Source organism: Poecile atricapillus, chromosome 17 (genome assembly GCF_030490865.1).
Source record: "Poecile atricapillus isolate bPoeAtr1 chromosome 17, bPoeAtr1.hap1, whole genome shotgun sequence".
Classification (NCBI taxonomy): domain Eukaryota; kingdom Metazoa; phylum Chordata; class Aves; order Passeriformes; family Paridae; genus Poecile; species Poecile atricapillus.
In genome coordinates this window covers 11245065-11262574 of record NC_081265.1, presented here as the reverse complement: position 1 = coordinate 11262574, position 17510 = coordinate 11245065, and positions in this window count along the sequence as shown.

The following is a 17510-nucleotide window of genomic DNA, read 5'->3' as shown; positions in this document are numbered from 1 at the left end:
GCTCATTCTCAGCATGGCAGCCCAGGCTGGCCAAACTGGAATTTCAAGGGATACATTTAGATACCTGAGTACAAAATCTGCTGCCAAGAGCTGTCAATCTTTGTGTCACAGCTCTACATTCTGCTGTCTATTAATACAGCATTACACTGGGTGAGAAGCTGTCCTGCTGATAAATACCCAGATCCAGATCCTTTATAGCACCTCCTGTGAGTCTGCACGTACCCAGAACAACCCAGTCACTCTTTTACTCACGTTTGGATATTCCTCTGTCTCCCATAAACGCTGCACCTGCCTGAAAGGGATCAGCTGCTCATTCACAGAACCGCAGAATCCCAGAGTGGTCTGGGTTGGAAGGGAGCTTGGAGCAACCTGGGACAGTGGAAGGCATCACTGCCCATGGCAGGGGGTGGAATGAGATGGGCTTTAGCTTTCCTCCCAACCCAAACATTCCATGATTCTCTGAGATGATTTTCACCTCTGAACATGAGGCTCTTAGTGAAAAAGCAATAAAGAGATCAAAAGTGAATCAAAAGTAGACCAAAAGTAGACTGGCAGCTGAATTACTCAGTCTAACCAGAGCAGCATTTGACTGAGATTTCCAAACAATAAATGTGGCATGAATAAATCATCACAAATCCCTCCCTGAGCTCTCGTGATGAGTCACAACCACCAAACCACAGATGCTCAGGGCAGGCTCTGCTCATCCCCAAAGTTAAGCCTGGGATCACTCCTGTAATTACAGCAGTGGTGATCTCAGAAAATGTAATCATTTACCAGTGATGCTCTCAGGAACCATCAGAAATAAAAATCTGAGTTCAGGGAGAGCGTCCCTGAAGCCTCCTCAGTCCCTGCTGTGCTGGGGGAGCTCCGGGCTTTTCTCCCTGCAGTGGGGGCACTGCAAAGTTCGAGGCAGTGGGGACGGTGTTCTGAACTGCATCCAACCATCCAAGGGGCTGTTACACCACAGAATTCCCCATCTGCACAATCCAGCAGGTGTGGGAGCAGGAGACAGCTCTGTGCATGCCCTGGGCCACACAAAGGGCACAGCCTGAGAGGGACAGAGCCTGAGCATCCACCACAGCTCTGCCCCCCAGATCTGATGGAGCCGGGGGGTTGGACCTGCCAGCCAGGCTCGAGGCCACAGTCTGGGGTCACCTCCTTGGCACACAGAAGAGGCCTCATGGAACCACCCCCAGTGTTTTCCTTTGTTTGTCCCACCTTGCTGCAGCCCTCAATTAACAAACCTTCCGCCCACCCTGGGGCTGACTTCTTCCCAAGAAGGGCAGGCAAAAACTGCTCCAATAACTGATGGAGGGAGAAGAAGGGAAATGAACCCAGTCTCTCTACACTTACCTTGAAATATCCCACCTGTGAAAGCGTTTAACCATGTGCTGTTTATTAACATCAGCCCCATTATTCCAGGGCAGTTTACACACAAAATTTAAAAGTGAGCCCGAGCATCTGAGTCTCAGTAGAAGTGGATGGTTCTGGTGATTGATGCTCCACGCATGCTTTAGTGCTTAGCTGCAATGAATTATTGGTGGCCTCTCCTTGCCTTACACACTCCTCATTTCAGAGCCAGATGTGAAAGCAATTAACACACTGAGAGGACTCTTCCTAAGTCTGTGGGGCTTTTTATAGGTTACTGTTTATTTCTGGACCTCCTTTCTTGAGGTGAATTTTGGCAGACAGCTCCAGGGCTGGTTTATGTCATGACTGGCCATTGTTTAAAGTTTTTTATTGCTTTGGCAAAGGCCTTGCATTGGGAAAGGGAGGCAGAGTTACTGTACTTCTTTTCCCTGTTCATCGCACTCTGTGATTACATAGACAACAGAGGATCAAAATGTCTGCAGAGCTGATAGGAACAACCTCAGCTCCTGCGCCTCAGGAAATAGTGAGGACTGAACACAATCCTGGTGTGGAAGGGCCCAGAAAGCTCATCTGGGAAAAAAACAAACCAGTATTCATGGTAATTGCTTTAAAAAAAATAAAATCACAGAATGGTTTGAGTTGGAAGGGACCTAAAAGATCCTCTAGTCCCAACGCCCAAAATCTCTCTCCTCACTTTTCAGCTCCCCTTGAACACTGCCAAGGTGCTCCCTCCACAACTATCCCATCACCCTTCCCCGGGCAGGGGCCTTTGGGGAGGGGGATGTGCCCTGCATTGTGCCCTGGCACAAGCTGGGGACATTCCACATCTTTTTGGTGACACTCAGGAGGTGACAGAGAGGAGCCTTTGCTGCAGAAGTGCCCCTGACTCCTGGCCTGTAGGATCACTGATACAGGAACTGCAATAATCCCATCACAATCCCAGCCACCCCAGAGACAGCTGCAGTTCCAGAAGGGTCCATGCAGCCCCTTCCCACTGCTGGATCCCCCATGGAAATGGGGCTGGCTCTGGCTGCCTTCCCAGCCCTGGCCTCAGTTCCAGCTGTGGGGCAGCAAGGAGCATGGAGGATGTTTATCCTCCAAAACAAAGGGAAACCATTCCCATGTCGAGCTGAACAATAATTAAGACAGCTGCAATCAGATCAGATCCTGCAAATGACTTGGTATCGTTTGTCAGGGTTTTTTGCTAGAAAGGGCAGATCAGATTTCCCAAAAAAGGCCCTTGTGCTACCCCTGCCTGTGCTGTTCTGTGCATCTGTCCCTCCCTGAGACACTGCAGCTCAAGGAGAGGCTCCTCTCTGCCCTGCCCTGCCACAGACCTTCAGAGGGATCGTTAACATTTCATTACATAAATATTTTGCTGATACTTTCTCTCATATTACACGACATTTTTATCCCTGGAGTCCCATGTCCACTCAGCCAGACGGAGCACGCGGTGCCTGCCCATGGAAATGGAAAACAGGGATGAAGCCATGGGTTTTTTCCCCTGGAAGTGACAAATATTTTCAAGGAGTTTAGGCAAATTAATTTTTCTGATTGTATCCTGAGCTGCCTGCAGGAAAAGGTTAATTCTGGCATGGTTTGGAGAGGTGGATGTCATTCGGACTAACAGGAAAGGATGAAAATCATTGAGGGCTCTCCTTCATAGAGGTTTGTTCCAGTTCTGAGGTCTGAGCTGGGATTTTCGCATGCATCCCCAAAAGCCAGCTTCTCAGTTTCCCTCTAAATCCTATAGTGTCTTCCTAAGTTTTGCCTCACGCAATCATAATCCAAGACACAGACACTGCACCAGGCTGGGCTCTCCCAGTGTCACCCACGGGCCTGGGAATCCTGCACCCAGAAATTCATCCCACAAAGGAGCCTGGGGATGGGCAGGGGGGCCCTGGAATGTGATCCACCTTCAGCCATCAGCTGGACAGAGCAAAACAAACCACCCTGACTGCACCTTGGAACAATGAGAACAGATAAAACCAGATAAAGACAGTGAAGCAAATAATGACCAGAAGACATTTGCAGTATCTCACAAAAGCAGGAAAAGCACACCAGGAAATCTGCATTTTCCCATAGTTTTTGGATAAATTATTTCGTGATCTGCTTGCCCTGATCATCTGCAATCACCAACAATTCTGAAATCCCTGAATGGTTTGCTTTGGAAGGGGCCTGAAAAATCATCCAGTGCCACCCCAGCCATGGCAGGGACACCTTCCCCAGTCCCAGGCTTCTCCAGCCCCAATGTCCAGCCTGACCTTGGGCACTGCCAGGGATCCAGAGGCAGCCCCAGCTGCTCTGGGCACCCTGTGCCAGCCCTGCCCACCCTGCCAGGGAACAATTCCTGCCCAATATCCCATCCAGCCCTGCCCTCTGGCACTGGGAGCCATTCCCTGTGTCCTGTCCCTCCATCCCTTGTCCGCAGTCTCTCTTCAGCTCTCCCAGAGCCCCTTTAGGCCCTGGAAGGACTCAGCACACAGCGTGGGCTCACAGAGGTGTGTTTGAATCTTTATCCCATGGGAAGTGTTTTTCCTCTTGTGTCTGTGGAGGGTTTATCCCTCGGAAAATGCAAGAAGCAGGAAGGAGCCAACTCAGCCCTTCCCACACTGGAATTCTGCCCTGAGCTCCCCTCCTTGGCTTGGTTTGCCACAAACAAACACCAAAAGGTTTCAGGTTTGCAGCCTGGTGGAACTCACATTTTTCTACCTGATTATTTTCCCTTCTTTCTGGAGTGTGAGGTTCAGCTACTGGGGGCTCCTCAGGGGTTGGGTGAGGCATCTTTCAGATTTGGGGGTTTGTGGTTTCATTACACTCACCTGGAGTTTTATTTGAAAGGGGCCTGAAGAACCAAGTGAGTGATTGGCCAAACCCAGTGGGTTTTGCCTGGTTTTATATCAACATTTTTCAACCCACCTGATATAGAAATCATCTCAGTTGTAAAGCTGGGCTATAAAACAGAGCCAGTTCAGTCACTTGCTTATACATTTAATATCTTCATGGCAGGGGCTGATTCTGCCCCAAAATTTCCTCTTTCTGCCCTCTGAGAGCTGAGGGAATCATCACAACCAGCTCCCATGGGGATACTTTCCCTACGGACATGAACTGGGACAAATGTCACCCTCCACCAGGCACATGAAGCCCTCAAAATGCTGTTTTCAAACTAAAGATGCAATTTGGTAAAGCCAAAGTCAGGATATTTGAGGTTTGGCACATGCTCATGAAAACCTTAGGATGATGTTATTCAGTGCTGAGCATCACCAGAGTCCAGTGACAGATTTGTGGGAAAGACTCAATCCAAATGTGCCACTCAAGTTGCACAGAAAAGGCTCCCAAAAGCTCTGGCATGGATGTACCAGGAACAGGTACAAGCTGTAGTAGCTGGGAAGCTGCAGCTGGAACCTCCAGGAGATATTGAACTCTCGGCTTTCTGGGGGTGTTTATAACTTGGGAAATTGAAATTGCACTGCCGGCCCTTACAGGAAGGAAATGGGGTGGAAGGAGCTGCCTGTGCTGTCAGGTTTTATTGTTTCATCAGGACTTCCATGGAAATGCGGGGTTTTCTTACAGCCACAACTCAGGGCTGTTGGAGAAACTCATCTCTCATGCCAAGATTCCTCTCTGAAGATCCCATTTGCATGGAAAAGCTGACCCCAAAAGGGGAATATCCAACTCAGAAGTGTTCAAATGGTGCAAAACTGCACTTTGTACGGAAAAGGGGTGGGAATGCTGACTCCATCCCTCCAATGTCTTGCTGAACTCCCTGAGGTACTCCAGCAGTATGCTTTTCAAACTGAAGAGATGGGAACAAGAGTGTTCCCTACCCAAAGAAATCCCTCCAGCCTGGCAGCTCCAGATCCAGGACAACTGCCCCTGGAAGAGAGGCCACATGCCCAAGTTCACTGTTCCCAGGGGATGCCTTTGCTTCTCTCCATGGGGACACAAGCCTGGCTGGAGCATCCTCCCCCTGCCTGGGGTAGGGTCCTGCTGGCTTGACCGAGGGGGAAGGACAGCAGTGACCTCCCCTGCAGGGCCAGCAGGGCCCTGTGGAACTGCTCCCCCAACCCAGGAGACTCCAGCTGCTCCAGCCCCGGCCCAAGGAGCAGCTCAAGCCTCCTCTACAGATGCTCCAGGGCCAATCACCCACAGTCAGAGCTAAACCCCAGCACTTTCCAGTTCCAGGCTGTCCAGGGAAAGCACTCCTTGTTTCCCCCAACCCCTTTTCCTCCTGGCAGCATCCTGCCCTGCCATGGGGAAGGGCTATTCTTAGGGATATCTATTTTGGGTTGGAATGCTGGAATTAAGATCCGTCCTTCCTTTAAAGAAAATATGCCTGATGATATTTAAAAGCTTCAGCCCAGCTTGAAGGCTCAGCTCTGGCTGCTGAGTGAAACAGATTTATTTGTTAGTTTAACATTTACCAGAGGCTGGGATGATCCCAGCTCCACCAGGATCATCCAAACACCCTCCAGAGGCTCTGGGAAGTCTGGGACATTCCCTTTAATGTGCCGAGGAGCAGCTTCATGGGCTTTACTCATCCCCTCTTTCTTGGCACAGCTTTGAATCAGTTGCAAACAGATTTAGTAAAATATTTTCCATCAAAACCCTTTTTGACAGAAAATGGCTTTTGGACACAATGGAAACTTTTGTGGAGAAGAAAAATGAAAATAAAGCCTGCTCAGCTGATGCTGGAGGTCCTTATTAGAATCAGAAAATTGTTTTCCTCCTTGAAAGGTTTTTTGGAAGGTGCTGCTGCTGCTGTTTTTTCAAGGTGAACATAAGTTTGTTGTGGAATAGTCAGAAAAGTTCTCATGCCCTTGTCACTCCTGGAACATGGATCACAACCTGATCCTCCACTCCTGGGAGGAGTCTAGGATCCATCCCCGGGATCCACCCCCAGGATCCATCCCCTGGATCCCTCCCCAGGATCTGAGCATCCCCAGTCTGGTGCTCCCGGCCAGCCAGTGTGTGAATGGTTCAAAGCAGGGGAGTTATCCAGCTTCCCTCCCAGTTATCTCCTGCTACATCTGACTCCAGGGAATAATTAACACAGACAACATCCTGGCTGGGAGCTGCAACTTCAATTGCCTGGGAAATCCTGACATGAAGGGAGAGATTGATTCTGATTCTGCACAAAGAGCTGGAATCCTTGTGTTTGCTGAAGAACGTTTCCTCCCAGGCAGCAGTTTAGGGTCATTACAGAGTTCCACTTCAGTGACTCTTTGCATGATTCCTGTCCCTCCTGTGCCTTTTCTGAATCACACTGCACATGTGTGCAGGGATACAATTTAGAAAGACAGTAATATATGAAAATTTACACTCCACATTACATGAAATTAATTTAATGATAGAACAGAAACATTCTGCTTCTGCTGGAGTTTCTATACTGTCCAAACAAAATATTTCCACTTCTTTTTTTTCTGTTGGAAAATGTTGTTGGAATCAGCACATTTCTACTGCATGGCTCAGGTTCAATTAACCTGATGGTTCATACAGAAAATTATCCTGAGAATAATTTTATAGTGGCTTTAATATCTGAGATACTCCCATCCTACTCATCCCCACAACAATCCCACCCATCTTTTATCTGCTGCAGTTAAAGTGCTGTGACACAGGTAAGCAGCTAAGATAGAAACTGAGACTGTGTTTTTCCAACTTCATATTCCTGAAAGTTGGCATAAAAAAGGGTTCAGAGCAATTCCACCCTCTTTTGCTTCTCCATGGGCTCCTCAGGATTAAATAACCAACTTCTGCCAGTCTGATGGGCCAAATCTCCATTTCCCTATAGCAACAAAATATGGATTTGGCATTTTGTATGGCCTGACTGCGCTGGATGCAACAGGATGGGAAATGGGAATGTGTGGCTATAGAGACCAACATCTCCAGATGTTTGGAACACTTTGACTTCACCAGGACACGGGGAAAGGGAGTGCAGAAAACACAGGCAGTGAGGGGGATTTGTCCTGAGGCTGCCTCTGTTCTGGTGACACAAATGTCACCTCTGGTCACTCTCCCAGCCCCGGGCTTAGGGCTCTCACTGCCTTTCAGCAGCAAATGAGGCTTTGCTGGAAACACCTCATGGACCAGAGGGAAGGAGAAAGCTTTGAGGGCACCAGGAGATCTCCAGGTGTCTCCTTTGGGGCCCTGGGGCTCATTCCTGAGGGCAGAACAGCTCATCCTGCCCCTGTCTCTGTCTACTCCCATGAGGGCTCTGCCACCCTCCTGACGTGGGTATCCCGGTACAAAAACGGTCTTTTATTTCCCACAGTGCTGGGGGATCCTAACAGGCTGCTCCATGGGAAGTCAGAGCTCCTGGCTGAGGGATGCCCAAGCCATTCCTCGGGGACCAATCCCCACGGGGCCACAGAGCAGGGAGGAGAGGCACAGGGACCTGCCCAAATGTGCTGGCACTGAGATAAGGGAGTCCGGCTGCCTCAGCAAAATCCCAGATGAAAAAAAGGAAGAGCAGGAATTCTGCTGACTCACCAGGCACAGGGTGCCTGGCAAACAGGACAGCAGCATGGAGCTGGGGAGCATGGGGACCTTGGCTCAGGAAAACCTCCTGGAATTCCTGTGCCACCACTTAAGGCCTGAGTTAGAGCTCTGTGCTAGGACAGAAGAGGAGGAGAAACAGGAGCAAATGCTTTTTCCATGCGAGCTCTTGGCATCCCCGAAAGGTGGAAAGATGAATGTGAGCCCTTGACAAAACTGCAGGAGTTGTGCAGGGCCTGTGGCAGGACCGGGAGCATCCCTGGAGCTGGGGAGGGCCAGCCCCTGAGCCCAGCACCACACGGAGCTGTTCCAGCAGCACTCAGTACATTCCTGATAAGCCCCAGCCCCAGGGCTGTGCCCCGGCCTCCAGCCAGGTCAGAGGGGGATGATGGATGGCTCCAAGAATATCACAGAGCATTGGTCAGGGTCTCATGGAGGGGAAGGGGCTGCAGAGGGAATGGCGCTGGAGCTCCGCAGGGAGCTCTCCTGCACCGTGATCCCCGACTCCATCCCAGGCACTGCAGTGGGCAGGAGCAACCTTGGCTGGGCCTCAGGCACCCAGGCCGGGGGGCACATCCTGAGCTGTGTCTCAGCTCACTAACCCAAACCACTGTCCCCAAACCACTGCCCCCAGACCCCTGTCCCCCAAACCACTGCCCCCAAACCACTGCCCCCAGACCCCGGTCCCCCAAACCACTGCCCCCAGACCCCTGTCCCCCAAACCACTGTCCCCAGACCCCTGTCCCCCAGACCCCTGTCCCCCAAACCCCTGTCCCCCAAACCACTGCCCCCAGACCCCTGTCCCCCAGACCCCTGTCCCCCAAACCACTGCCCCCAAACCACTGCCCCCAGACCCCTGTCCTCAGACCCCTGTCCCCCAGACCCCTGTCCCCCAGACCCCTGTCCCCCAAACCACTGTCCCCAGACCCCTGTCCCCCAGACCCCTGTCCCCAGACCACTGTCCCCAGGCACCGGCAGCTCTGCCTGAGGGATCCTTGCAGCTGGAACCGGGGTGAGCAGTCCCTGTCCGTGTGGGACACTATGGAATTCCATAGGGTTTGGGTTGGAAGGGACCTGCAGTGCCACACATGGTCCCTCAGTGCCACACAGAGTCCCCTCAGTGCCACACACATGCTGTTCCTCGTGCTCTGCTCCGTTTGGAAAGGAAAAGGAACATCCCGCCGGCAGAGCCAGGAGCTGAGCTGTGGTTTGAGTTTCACTACAGGCTTTTTATAGCTCGAAAGGACACAAAACTCTGTAACGTGAGAAGGTCGGGGTGAGGCTGCCAGGGCCACAGCAAGCGCTGCCTCTGAGAGCAGCCAAGCACGGAAACACAGCCCTGCCACCACCAAGCACAGTGACACTGGTGACACAGTCCCCAGCGGCCTTGGGGGACACAGAGCCATCGCCCCAGGGAAGGTCACTTGTTCCCCCATATTCCTCTTCTCTGTTCCAGTGAGGGGTCACCCTCGTTCATGTGCTCGGTCACGAGGAGCCCCATGCCCAGTTCTGGGGCCCAACAGTGTCAGATCAGGCACTGGAGTGGCTGCTCCCAAGTGCCAGGACAGGGCTCAGGGGCTGCTCCTTCATTTTCACACCACAAAGCTCTTGGAAGGAGCTATTGGCTCCATGGCTCTTTACCTTGGATTGCAGAGAGCATATTTGTGCTTGAGTCAATATGAAACTGATTGTTTGGGAAAGGAAAGAATCCAGACCCTCAATCTGTTCCCCTCAATGCAAGGAAACTTTGGGGGGGGAAAACGCCTGGAATTTTTTTTTTATCCAGGTTGGTTGAAATCTGCAGGAAAATTGTGGAGGCACAAGAGCAAAACCCAAAGTGAGAAACAAACTGGATGGATTCTCTGAGCTGTCTGGGAGCAGCTGGGAATGGGATTGGTGAGGGGCTGCCCAGGGATGTGTGTGCAGCCCACCCCAGCCCTCCCTCCCTTTCCAAAGTGCTCATTCCCAAATCCTGCCCAAACTGCACCAAGCACTCCAGGAAAGGGAAACTGGAAAAGCAGTGAGGGCTAAGAGGAGCCGCAATCCGAGAGCACCTCCTGCCCACCCACTGGCCCTCCGGGATGTTTCCGGAGCCCCACGGAATCCTAAATAACCCAGCAGGGCTTCACTGGCTCTGAAACAGCTGTGCCAGAACAGAACCTCATTCATCACACACTGCTGACGTGTTTTCCATGGGGCAAACACAGGGATGCTCTCAGGGACAGCACCTGAGACACAGCCTGGGTGTGGATCCACTGGCCAAAATTGAGTCCTGTGTTTCAGATGAGATTAATAAAGAAAAACCCAAACCACTGAAAGACAATATGCAAGTGGGATGTTCAGCCCCTGCCCCAGCCTCTCCCAAAGACAAAGCATTCTTCCCTGTGTCAGAGCAAAGGCACCTGCTCTCCCACTACTCTCCAGAGCCAGCCAGGACTTGGGTACAACCAAGGAAAAAGGAAGAGAAGCCACCCCAGAGTGACAGAACAACCCCAGACCTTCCTTCAAATGGGGTTTACGCACCAAGGGGCCTTTTCTTCAGTTTTAGGGACCCTTTTCTCTTTCAGGTCAATCCAAAGTGGGAGTGCAAAGTGTTTGGTGCAGAAATCTCTTCAGCAAAGCAGGATGCAGCCAGGGCAAGGACAGAGGAGACACTCAGTGAGTCCCTGCCATCTGTTCCTTTTCCTCCTGTGCTCAGAACCCGCTCCCAGATCACTCCCTGCCATTTTGCAGGGCACAGCAGGAAAACCAATCCCCCGCATTTCAGAAGGAGATTGAATTCCAGAGAGGAAACCTCTGGCACTTTGCTCGGAGACCTTATGGGGGATGAACGGGGTGGGCTGGGTGTTCACAGAGCCCTGTCCAGGCTAGGGAGAGGAATGGATCCACCCCCAGCCTGTGTCCCAGGGATGGATGGATGGATGGATGGATGGATGGATGGATGGATGATGGATGGATGGATGGATGGATGATGGATGGATGGATGGATGATGGATGGATGATGGATGATGGATGGATGGATGAATGGATGATGGATGATGGATGGATGGATGGAGGGATGGAGGGATGGATGGATGGATGGATGGATGGATGGATGGATGGATGGATGATGGATGGATGATGGATGGATGATGGATGCATGGATGGATGGATGGATGGATGGATGGATGGATGGATGGATGATGGATGGATGGATGATGGATGGATGATGGATGGATGGATGGATGATGGATGGATGGATGGATGGATGGATGGATGATGGATGGATGGATGATGGATGGATGGATGGATGGATGGATGGATGGATGGATGGATGGATGGATGATGGATGGATGGATGATGGATGGATGATGGATGGATGGATGGATGGATGGATGGATGGATGGATGGATGGATGGATCTACCCCCAGCCCGTGTCCCATGGACAGAGATGGATCCATGCCCAGCTGGGAAGGAGTTGTCTTGCTGCTGTTGGGGCATCCACAGCCTCAATGACATTATCAGGACACCCCTGGTTTGCCCCAAAGGACAGCAGCAGGTGACACAGCCCTGTGTAAGGTGACCTCAGCCAAACAATGAGAGAAGCTGCACTTGGTGACCCCAGCTTGTCACCAGCCACAGGACCAGAGGTACAGCCCCACCCAGAGAATGGTGTGAAGCTGGCAGAGGGTCCCACAGCCCCCAGGAGATCCATCCCCCAAGAGCTGTGTCAGCACTGGGAGGGATGGAAAGGGATAAGAGGGGAGGTGGCTCGCTTGGAATTCAGGCAATGTGGCCCTCAGAACTATGCTGCTCCAGGGAGGGGGAGGAAGAGTTTTCCAGGGCAAAAGTGCTTATTCATCACCAGAACTCTTCTGGAAATTGTCCAAAATGTGGCAGTTTGAAGAAGTGAAACCTCTCCTCAGCACGTCCCTCCTATGACATAACTCTGGGAAAGGTTTCTCCTCCCTGCAGGAGGTGGGAGCAGGACAGAGGCTCACCCTGGGAATGTCCCTCCCAGGCAGGGCTTACTCTTGGCTCTGCTTCTTCATCAGAAAACTTGTACCAGTCCCAGCCTTTCCCAGCAGGAAAAGAAGCTGAGTTGTTCGGGAAAATCTCTTCCTACAGTCCCTGTCGTGGATGCAGAGCCCAAGGAGCACAGCATGGCACATGGGACAGCTCAGAACTGTCACCAAGCTGCTCCTAGGGTGTCCCCAGCACCTGCAGCACTCCAGGAACATGAGCACAAAGGTGGGCAACGCTCAGGGGGTGGGCTGGAGGGATCTGCATGAAAACAAGCAATGGGATGCCTTTTATCCCAGAGGGAGTCTGTGCATGGAGTACATCAGCTGGAATGTTTTCTAGCAAACTGAGAGGCTGGAACAAAGCCAGGGCAGCCAGGAAAGTAATTTCCACTTTCTGTTTCAGAATAATTGATCTGCCTCATTTGCAGTGCTGGAAGCAAAAGGCCTGGCAAAAATTTGCAGGGAAGTCCACTTCAGTGTGAAGTCTCACTCTGCCTCCTTTGAAATTTCACCTCTCAGTCTAGGTCTGAAGGAACAGCAGGAACATCTGCTCAGCCCCAGGACAGCTCCTGCAGGGAGCAGAGCAAGGGCTGGATCTGACCATGGTGGGTCCTCAAAGCTTGGAAAATGGAGCATTTTAAGGTTAAAGTCAGCACAAAGCGAAGTGAGACCTGGAGCTGCTCTGTGTGGCCAGGCTGAGCATTCACATTCCACACTGGGAATGTCACCAGAAGAGTCCTGGCCACGTGGGGAAGAATGTCCCATTGAACTCTGGCTTTAATTCAACTGATTTATTTCTCCCCGATAAAGCAGATATTTAAGTAAAGAGAAGCACCTTGTTAGGTGTTCTGCCCATGTTCCACTCCAAATCCTTGAGAAATGAGGAGAAATGGAAAAGCACACCTGGGCTGGGATTGAGACCTTGGGGCAGCTGGAGGCTCCCCCAGGCTGAGCAGTTTCCCGGGAGGCAGCAGCCCTGTCCCTGCTCACAGCACCAGCGACAGGCCCAGTGCCACCTGCCCATGGAGCCAGGAACTGGCTGTGGCAGGGCAGGAACAGTCAGGTCCCTAAACCAATTGGTTTTACCCCAGAACATCTTTCTCAGGTGGAAAGCATTTTTAAGAGTCAGGTAAGGGCTGCCCTATTGCATCGCTGCAGGGACAGCGGGGCTCTCACAGCTGGAAGCACCAGGCTCTCTGAAATCCTCTTAATCCCAATGACCAGAAGCTCTCAGGGATCTCCTCCGACCAGCTTGTCCAAACAGGATGTGTTTTTCCAAGCCAGAACCTACACAAAACCATCCTACTGTGGATTCTCCAAGCCTTTTCCAGCAAGAACTTTCCCCGGCCTTTCCCTTCCCGGGGTTGTGCAGAGGGCAGAACACTACAACAGCTCTCACCTGGCTCCCGGTCAAAACGAGGTCACCACAAGGCTCCTCCAGCTCCTGCCCCACCCGGTTTTACAGCCTCATGCCCTCACTTCCCCACCTTCAGGCTCTGGGATCCTCCAGGGAGGGAGCTGCCAGTGGAAGTGCTGACTCGTGTCTGCAGAGCGGCAAGCCCAGCAGCACCTTTCCCTGCACACCCTGGGCACAGAGCACGGGCACAGCCTCCCTGTTTATCCATCAGGGAGTGAATCAGCACGTCTGGAGCCGGCTGGCTGGGATCAGCTCCCATTGCAAGGGATCTGTGTTCTTGGTGCTGGACTTTGCCATTAATCCAGCCCAAGGAGCCTGGCCAGCGGCCCAGAGCGGCCCTGGCAGCCACAGAGAGCCTCTGTTCCCCAGCAGGTTTTCATCTCCCCGCCCCCCAAGAGCTCCCCACAGCCTCGGCTCTCAGCACAGCCACTTCCAGCTCCCAGCAATCGATGCTGATTTAATTGCTGGAGCATCTTCCAGGAAATGTGCTGCTATATCCATGTGTGGGTAGAGAGAAAGAAGAGGAGTGACCTGGTGAGCATCAGAGCAGGGCTGGCCTTGGCTGCTATCCTGCTGTGAAACCCCCAAATCCGGGCACAAACTCTTGGAGGAGAAAGAAGAGTAGCCAGGAGATTGAGGGGATTCTGCCCCTCTGCCCTTCAGGTGAGACCCCACCTGCAGAGCTGCCCCAGCCTGGGCCCAGCACAGGGAGGAGCTGGAGAGAGCCCAGAGGAGGTTCCAGGATGAGCAGAAGGATGGAGCAGCTCTGCTGGGAGGAAAGGCTGGGAGAGCAGGGCTTGTTCATCCTGGAGAAGAGAAGCTTTGGGGTTACCTCGTTGTGATCTTCCAGGACCAGAAGGAAATGCAGGAAAGATGGGGAGAGACAATTCCCAAGGGATGGAGGGACAGGACACAGGGAGTGGCTTCCCACTGCCAGAGGGCAGGGCTGGATGGGATATTGGGAAGGAATTGTTCCCTGGGAGGATGGCAAGGCCCTGGCACAGCAGGGCAGCTGTGGATGCCCCTGGACCCCTGGCAGTGCCCAAGGTCAGGGCTTGGAGCAGCCTGGGACAGTGGGAGGTGTCCCTGCCATGGCAGGGTCTGGAATTGATGTTCCTGAAGGTCCCTTCTAACCTAGACCCTTCTGTGATTCTCTGGCTCTGATCTGCATTTTCTAGAGGAAGAGTAGATTTTCAGTGCTGTTGTTGGATGTTGCCAGTGCAGGGGAGGAATCCAAATGCCAGTGCTGAGGCAGCAGAGGCTGCTGGAGCCAGGAGGACGCGCAGCCTGCAGCCAGCGTGGGGAGCCTGAGGAGCTGGCATAAAACTGGGCTCTGGGACAAGCCAGAGCAGTGGGGACACTGCCCTGCTCCAGCAGCCTGGAGAACATGCCAGAGGTCAGCCCAAGGCTTGAGGAAAAGCACTTTGAGGTGAGATGGAGATTTCTGGCCATGTTTTGGAGGCTCCCCTGGCACAGTGAGCCAGGCTTTAACCCACTGCTCATCAGGATTATTTTTCCTGCATTAAGGTACAAGAGTTAAATCCACCTGGATCCCAGAGGAGTAATCCTGCAAGGCCCTGAATCCACCTGCAGAGCCTCACAGGCATTATCAGCCCCACCTTCCTGCTCACACAGCTTTTTCCCATCACAAAGATCTGGGAGTTTTGCCTCAACACAAGTCAGGGTTATTCTGCCATTAGCTGCTCTCCAAAGTGTCCCAGAATCCCTAAATCCAAGTTTCCAGAGCAGCCCCTCTGAGCAGCAGCACAGAGTGAAGCCCTGCAGGGCACCAGCCCAGGTGGCAGAGTACTGGCAGACCCTCTGGCCAGGGTCAGCAGCACAACCCCATAGCAAGCACAGCTCTCCCAGCTCTCCCACAGGCTTTGGAGAGCCAGTCCTGACCTTTGGAACCTCCTCACCTGCCACCCACATCCAAGCTCCCCTTCCTGCTGTGGCAGGGAGAGAACAGAGGGCTTTAACTCCCGACAACAGCCCCAAAGCTCCTTGCAAGCAGGATCAGACCTTGAGAGGTGGTTGGGGTGAAATAACACCCTGAGAAAGCCTCAAAGCAGTTTGAAACTGTGTGGTGAAACCCTTTATCCAAATCCCACAGGTGGGGACACAGAGGTAAAGTGAAATGCAGTGGTTTTCACCTTCCACATCCAGCAACCTGAGGACACTTCCCTCATCACCATCCTCATTAGCTCCAGAGTCAATCCCAAAATGCAGATTCAGACCCCAGCAAGCTGCCACCCTGCCCTGGAGATGAGCCAGTTTATAGCAAGGGATGCAGCCCCAGAGCCCTGAGATCCCTGTGGGTGCTTCATGCCTGGAGTTGGAGCACTTCAGCAGGCCCAGGGACACAGAGGCTCACACTGCCAGGGGCTCAAAGCTGCCTGCGCACATCCAGAGGGTCAGGGAGGATGTACTGCATTGCAATTGGAAGCAGATTCACAAAGACAGCCTGTGTTCAGGCACCGAACTATAAATATTCCTTTTTCAAAAGGCATAACTGGAAAAATGTCTAAATGTCTATTTTTGCCTCCTCTGCTTCACCCACTCGAAACATTGACATCATACCAAGCTCCTACTGAGGCAGAGTCACTGCGAGAGCCGGAGCAGCACAACTGCTCCCAGCACAAGTGCTGGGACAGGGAAAAAGCATCTTTGTGTCCTGGAAGATGGAGCAGGGCTTGGGGAGGGAAATCCTTGCACAGAAATGGCAGCTTTTCCACTGCTCTGTGACCCCGACACAAATGACTCAGCAAAGCCCAGGTCAGGCTGTCACAGCTTTGCTCTGGCTGATCTGAGGGCCAGGACTCCTCCAAGAGGCTTCCAGCAACCCAGGCTCAGCCTTAGCAGCCAAACATTAAGTGCTTTGCTCCAACAGAATCATGGATTAATTTGGTTTGGAGCTCATGTGCTCCAGCCCTCCTGCATTCCACCCATGCAGAGCTGCCTCTAAGGCGAGAATCCCCTGTGGGTCAGGCAGTTTGAGCAGCCTGGCACCCTCCCAGCCCTCGGCAGGTCTGGGAAGAGCCATGAGGGACCAGAGGGCACCAGGCAGCAGGAGCAGCTCCATCCCCTCGGTGTGTGCAGCCTCTCCCCTCCTGAGAGCATTGGGAGCACAGACTGAGCGCTTTCACTCCTCTGAGCAGTGCTGGAACTCTCCCGGGAGTGCCAGCAGCAGCTCAGCCCCTCAGGGCTCTACATGGCCCTTCCGAGGGCAGGGCAGGGATGCTCCAGCCTGGAGCTGCTGCTGGCACAGGCCTGGTGGGAACACAAGAGCCACGTGGGGATTGTAGACACAAAGTTCTGAGGAATTCTGCTCTCCCTGGTGTGAACTGGGTAGCTCTTGGTTCTGGGCACAACAGCTCAGCCTTGGAGCTGCTGTGCTCACCAGGCTTGTGACCAGAGATGGAGGTTCCCAGTGACAAATGGCTTTGTCCAGCTAAAGACTCTGTCTGGGAGCTCAAAGTGCTGTGGGGACCCCATTGTAGCACATTCTAGACTCAGAATGACCCTACCTGCTACCGAGGGTCTGTTACATCGTGACAGTCCCTCCAGCAGGGCAGGTATCCCACCCAGAAATGCTGTTCAAACCCATATGGACGCCTTGGTGACTGCTCAGCAACAGCTCTGGAGCAGAGGCACTGCCTCAAACCCCTCAGCAGCTGCAGACCAGCCCTCAGCCACGTCCCTGAGTGACACCAAACCCTCACGGGGGCCCAGAGTGACACCAAACCCTCACAGGGGTCCCAGGGTGACACCAAACCCTCACAGGGGCCCAGAGTGACACCAAACCCTCACGGGGGTCCCAGGGTGACACCAAACCTTCATGGGGTCCCAGGGTGACACCAAACCCTCACGGGGGTCCCAGGGTGACACCAAACCTTCATGGGGTCCCAGGGTGACACCAAACCCTCACGGGGGTCCCAGAGTGACACCAAACCCTCACGGGGGTCCCAGAGTGACACCAAACCCTCACAGGGGTCCCAGGGTGACACCAGACCCTCACGGGGGCCAAGAGTGACACCAAACCCTCACAAGGGTCCCAGGGTGACACCAGACCCTCACGGGGGCCAAGAGTGACACCAAACCCTCACAAGGGTCCCAGGGTGACACCAAACCCTCACGGGGGTCCCAGAGTGACACCAAACCCTCACAGGGGTCCCAGAGTGACACCAAACCCTCACAGGGATCCCAGAGTGACACCAAACCTT